Raw genomic sequence first — 6,350 nt, 5'->3', positions numbered from 1 at the left:
AACCTCCTTAGCACAAGCCAGTTCTGTGACAAGGGCTACAGAGTAATCTTCACCAAAGGCAAGTGCCAAATCATACAAGAGGAATCTCTCGAAGTCGTCCTGGAAGCAGCAAGGAAAGGAACCATGTACATAGTGGATTGGAGATCTGCCAAACCATCCCTATGTATGCTGGCAAGGAGCAAGGAAGACTTATGCTGGGATTGGCACAGTAAGCTTAGCCATCTGAACTTCAAAACTATCAACAAGCTTACTAAGAGGAACCTTGTAGAAGGACTGCCCAAAGTTACGTTTCGAAAGAACAAGATTTGTGAGGCATGTCAACGTTGCAAACAGACCAAATCCTCTTTCAAAGCCAAAGCCGAGACATCATCTACTAGACCACTTAGTCTTCTCCATATGGACTTATTTGGCCCAGTAGACCCACCCAGCATGAGAGGAAGAAAGTACACTCTTGTGGTAGTAGATGACTACACAAGACTCACCTGGACCGTGTTCTTAACCAAGAAAAGCGAGACAAAAATTGCCCTGCCAAATCTTTTGAAGCAAGTTCAAATTGAAAAGGAAGTCTCGATACTAAAGATTCGGTCAGATCAAGGTGGAGAGTTCGTTAATCAAGTTATCGAGAGCTACTGCAACGAAAACGGTATTCGTCATCAGTTGTCAGCTGCTCGAACGCCTCAACAGAACGGGGTTGCTGAAAGAAGGAACAGAACTCTCAAGGAAGCTACAAGGACCATGCTCTCGCAAGCCAACATATCTCAAGGATTTTGGGCAGAAGCAATCAACACAGCGTGCTATACCCAAAATCGGTCCTTGATCGTGAAAGGAGTTGGAAAGACTCCATATGAATTGTGGAATGGAAGGAAACCGAATGTAAGCTACTTCCACACATTCGGGTGCAAATGCTATATCCACAACAATGGGAAGGCTCAACTAAGAACTTTTGACGAAAAGGCAGATGATGGAGTATTTCTGGGATACTCATCGACAAGCAAAGCATTCAGAGTCTTCAACAAGCGGAGTTTGGTGGTTGAAGAGTCCATACATGTTACCTTTGATGAAAGGGCATCGACAGATCAACCATCAAAGACAACGGAAGCAGCTGAGGAAGATCAGCCAGAGTCTATCGAGAGATCAAACTTACCTCTCGAAGACAAGCAGTCGATAGTTCGAGACGTAGCGGAACTCCAGTCAGAATCAGATGATGAAGAGTCTACCAAGAAGAAAGCTCCTGACTCAGTTGATCAAATCCAGATCATAGATGTTCAACCCACATCTCAACCTTCAACGGAAGTATCAACTGAGGAGCCACAACCCGACCTAAGATGGCTGAGAAGTCACCCTGCTGATCAAGTGATTGGAGATGTACGTGACAGAGTTCGAACCAGATCAGCATACAGAGAAAGCATGTTTGCTTGCTTTCTATCACAAATAGAGCCTAAGGTGATCGATGAGGCTCTATGTGATCCAGATTGGGTGCAAGCCATGCAAGAGGAACTTCATCAGTTTGAACGGAACGATGTTTGGGAACTAGTTCCGAGACCTCATCATCAGAATGTCATTGGTACAAAGTGGGTTTTCAGAAACAAGATGAATGAGGATGGAGTTATTGTTAGGAACAAGGCCAGACTTGTTGCCAAAGGCTATTGTCAGGAGGAAGGAATAGATTTTGATGAAACCTTCGCTCCAGTGGCACGTCTCGAAGCCATACGCATCTTTCTCGCATATGCCGCCTTCAAAGACTTTAAGGTATATCAAATGGATGTCAAGAGCGCTTTTCTGAACGGACTTCTCGAAGAAGAGGTGTACGTTGAACAACCTCCGGGTTTCTTGAAGGACGTGGGAGCTGACAAAGTATACAAATTAAAGAAGGCACTTTACGGCTTAAAACAAGCTCCGAGAGCTTGGTATGATACCTTATCCTCTTTTCTACTTCAGTGTGGGTTCACCAAAGGCCTAGTGGACAAAACACTGTTTAGAATTAAGGATGAGGATCACATCTTATTGGTGCAAATCTATGTGGACGATATCATTTTTGGAAGCACCAATCCAGACTTGTGCGAGAAGTTCTCCAGGTTGATGAAAGGGAAGTTCGAGATGAGCATGATGGGAGAACTAAACTACTTCCTTGGATTACAAGTGAGACAGCTTAAGGAAGGTATCTTCATCAATCAGGAGAAATACACCAAGGATCTGCTCAGAAAATACAATATAGAAGGGAAATCCTCAGTCAAAGTACCCATGGGAACCTCTCTACGTATCGATGTCGACAGTGAAGGTCGAGAGGTCGATCAAACTACATATCGAGGTATCATCGGATCTCTTCTTTATTTAACTGCCAATAGACCAGATATATCCTTTGCAGTAGGTGTATGTGCTAGGTTTCAGGCAAGTCCTAAGGAAAGTCACTTAAATGCATCTAAAAAGATCCTTAGATATCTCAAAGGTACGCAAAGTGTTGGACTTTGGTATTCGAGAGGTGGATATTTCGAACTTATGGGTTATTCAGATGCGGACTTTGCCGGTTGTAAAATAGATCGAAAGAGCACATCAGGGACATGTCAGTTTCTAGGTGGAAGACTTGTCTCATGGTTTAGCAAGAAACAGCATTCGATAGCTACAAGCACCGCTGAGGCAGAATATGTAGCAGCTGGAAGTTGCTGTGCTCAGGTTTTATGGATGAAGCAACAACTACTGGATTATGGTGTTGAATGTAAAGAGGTTAAGATCATGTGTGACAACACAAGTGCCATAGCTATCACTCAGAATCCAGTGTTACATTCAAGAACAAAACACATTGATATCAAGTATCACTTCATCCGAGACCATGTTGAGAAAAAGGACATAACTTTGGAATACGTTGCAACGGAGGAGCAACTAGCAGATATTTTCACAAAAGCATTGTGTGAAAATAGATTTTCTCAACTAAGGTTAGAATTGGGAATGATAGAATTGGGATGAATGGTCAAATCTTATCTTCTTGTATTTAGTGCCATGAACTGTTTCGCATGAGAGGAGTGGTTTCATCAACTTTATGGCAGCTTTGGAGTTACACAAGCATTGAATGGTCATTCATATTGCATCCCGTGACTCAACAATGGTAACCTTTTTGGGCTATAAATAGAAGGGTTTTCTCATCAGTTTATGTCATCGACTTCTTCATGGAGAAGAAGAAAGGAAAAGACGATGTACCATTCTGGTATAGAGGGAGAAAATAAGCAACGAAGTCCAAAGACTTTTAAGGAGAGAACTATCCAGAATCAACGAAGGGTGAACAGATTGCGGAGCTTCCTGATAATCCAAGCCAGCATCCTATTCCCATCCAAGGTTAATGGATCCCCAAATACGAGGAGATCCACAACGATGGGATACTGGAGTCAGGAGAAGAGTCCCGTATAAGTGGGACTCCTACCGCTGCACATTCTGGAAAAGGACCTCCCTCAACCAAATGGAGAACCAAGGGAAAGGGAGATGAAGCCTGTGAGGAAGGCAGCAGCGGAGAGAAGAACAAGAAAGGGAGTAGCCACCCCTAGTTCTGTTATTAGAAAAATAGGACTTTAGATGGCTAGTTCCTGCTCTAACGATAGATTCCTATTAGGCTGACCAAGGCCAAACAAAAGTTTCTATGGAATCTATTAGGATATTGATTCATTTGTAATGTTTTCGAAAATCACTAAATGAACTTAAGGAAATGTTCCAAGTGATATCTTCTTTTGATGAATCAATCTTGTCTCCATATCGCAATCTGTGTTCGAAAGGTAGTTCGAGAGGTACATGTTCAGTTTGCCTGTTTGCGTTATGTCTCGAAAAAGGGTAGTTCGAGAGATCACTTCAAAAGATATCAAACTGACTATCTACGTACCTCTAAATGAAGGAATAAGGAGGGTTAGGGATCAATCACTCAGGGAGAAGATCCTTAACCACAGGAGTGCTTAGATGGAGGAATAAGGAGGTTTAAGGATCAATCACTCAAAGGGAAGATCCTTAAACTAGCAAAGTCGAGAGTTTACCTTCGAGAGGTAAAACAAATGAGCTCAACGGATATATGTGGATTGGCTAATGTTGGGCATTAATGTTAGCAACGTGGTCTTCGGTTATTGACGGTTTTTCCGCTCTTAAAGGCATTATCTTGATAAGTGGGAACATGCCTATATAAATATCATCTCTTTATATCCCACTATCCAAAAACCGCATTATACTTTACCAAAATACCCTTACCATATCTTACATACATAACCGTTATAAAGGGTATTTCTGACCTTTAAATTCTTTTAAATGAACCGAGATCCGTTATCTGGTCAAGCTCTCAACCCTACCCATATATCCAACCCGAATCCACATGATATAAAAGCCAAATTCTTCTTCCATACCCGGATTCAAGCTCAAACCGAATACCCAAAACCCCCAAATCCTAAACACTGTACACATTCCCTCCAAAACCTCATATCTGTCAACAATGGCGTCCGAATCCTCCACATCAACCTCATCTTCCGACGCATATCAGAGGGAGTTGCTACACATTCGCTCTCAGATCAAACAAGTCAAGGCGGGGAGTATCCTTGACAAAGACGGCTTCATCACCAACTCCTCTAATCCAAAAATGGCGGAAAAAGTCCTGAAGAAGTTTGAGAAAGCAGGACTGATGAAATACATGACGCACGACTACCGGACCATTCACGCCCTCGACTTCACAGAATGGTTCGCAAATGCCAAGGTCACGAAGGGTAAAATCGAAAGCCGCTTTAATGATTTTCCCATCACAACCTCTGTAGGTGACCTCAGAGCGGCATTTGATTTCGCGTCATCGGAGGAAGCAGTCAAGCACCTATCGGATTACGACTTGGACAAGCAAGCCTTCTGGGAGAAAATCCGACTAGCGACTGCACCACCCAGAGCATCCTCTGCCCTCCGCAAGTTCCACCTAAAGAAGAGATTTGCTCTCGCTGCCGACCTAATCATGAAGTTCGTGCTCGGCAAGGTGTCTGGAACCGACGAGGTTAATCTGGACCTCCTCAAAATCCTCCATGCCATTTGGAATGACAACAAACTGGACTGGGCACACATTATCCTCAATTTCCTCAAACAGCAAGTGATGAGCTCAGTCTCCAACACCAACCTGTCGATCAGTAAAAAGGTTGGTTTCGGCTTTGTTGTTCAATTTCTCTTAAACCTGAAGGGCTTTGAACTGAGGGAAGGGCGAGAGATTCATCGGAATACCTATATGGGTAGGACGAAATCTCAAGTCCCCAAGGCTAAAGGTGTTAAGGCTGCACCTTCTCCCTCACAGCCAAAAGGAAGGGGCAAAAGGAAAGCCCCAGCCAAGGAAAAGGACTCTGATGATGAGCCTTTGGACACTCTGGTCAAGAGAGTTGCGTTGAGGGCCAAGAGGGCCAAAATTGCTGCTGTCACCCAGATTCGAGAAGTGGCACCGTCAGTTATACAAGTACCCTTCGAGGACAGGGCACAAGCCCAGGGGGAACCTCAGGCTGCACTGGCCACTGAGGTTGAGAGAGTGCCCCCTACCAGGTCCCTGTCAAGAGATTTCTGTGATGATCTTCATGTTGATAATAATGCTGAGGGTACTGGTAAATCTGTGTTTGAACCTCAAGAGGAGACTCGAGAAGTTGAAGGTACTGGGATCAGTGATCCAGTACAAGGGGGTGCAGAAGAACCACGAGAGATGGTTCGAGAGATAGACTGCACAGTCAGAGTGGGAGATGATCCCTTGGAACATAGTCGAGAGATCACAGCACAGATAGACGAAGCAATTTCTGCCACTGAAATCATCTCTGATGGGCGGGATGATTTATATGAAGAAGTTTCTACTCAGTTGGCAGTGGAAGCACCCACTCTTGATGACTTCTCCAGGGTGATTAGGTGGATCAACTGGAGAACCAGTTCTTTCACTCAACTAATGAGTCAAGCAGCTGAAATGGAGGCAGAAGAGCAGTTTGCACTCCAGTGGTTGGATATCTCCGAGATCCCAACTCAACAACTGATGGATCTTGCCCACGAAACACGAGTGATGAAGCTGAACAGTGGAAGAACTGATAAGGGTAAAGGCATAGCTGAAGAAACCGAGGTTGAGCCTGAGGAGGATCCAGAACTTGATGCCCAATTTCGAGAATATATCAGGCTCGCCACTGCTATGTCCTTGGGACAGACTGTAGAACATACGAGAGGTCCAGGAGAGACCTCTGGGGTTGCTCGAGATGATACTGAAACTTCAATTGCAACAGCCGCAATCCCACTGTCCCAAGTCAGTAACTCTGCTCTGGACGAACAGGTAGCAGCTTCGAGAGGTGACTCCGAGACCTCTGAAGCACTTGAGGTGGCTCCCAACACTGTTC

Source organism: Ipomoea triloba, chromosome 1 (assembly GCF_003576645.1).
Source record: "Ipomoea triloba cultivar NCNSP0323 chromosome 1, ASM357664v1".
In the NCBI taxonomy this organism is placed as follows: domain Eukaryota; kingdom Viridiplantae; phylum Streptophyta; class Magnoliopsida; order Solanales; family Convolvulaceae; genus Ipomoea; species Ipomoea triloba.
This window is presented reverse-complemented; position numbering follows the sequence as displayed.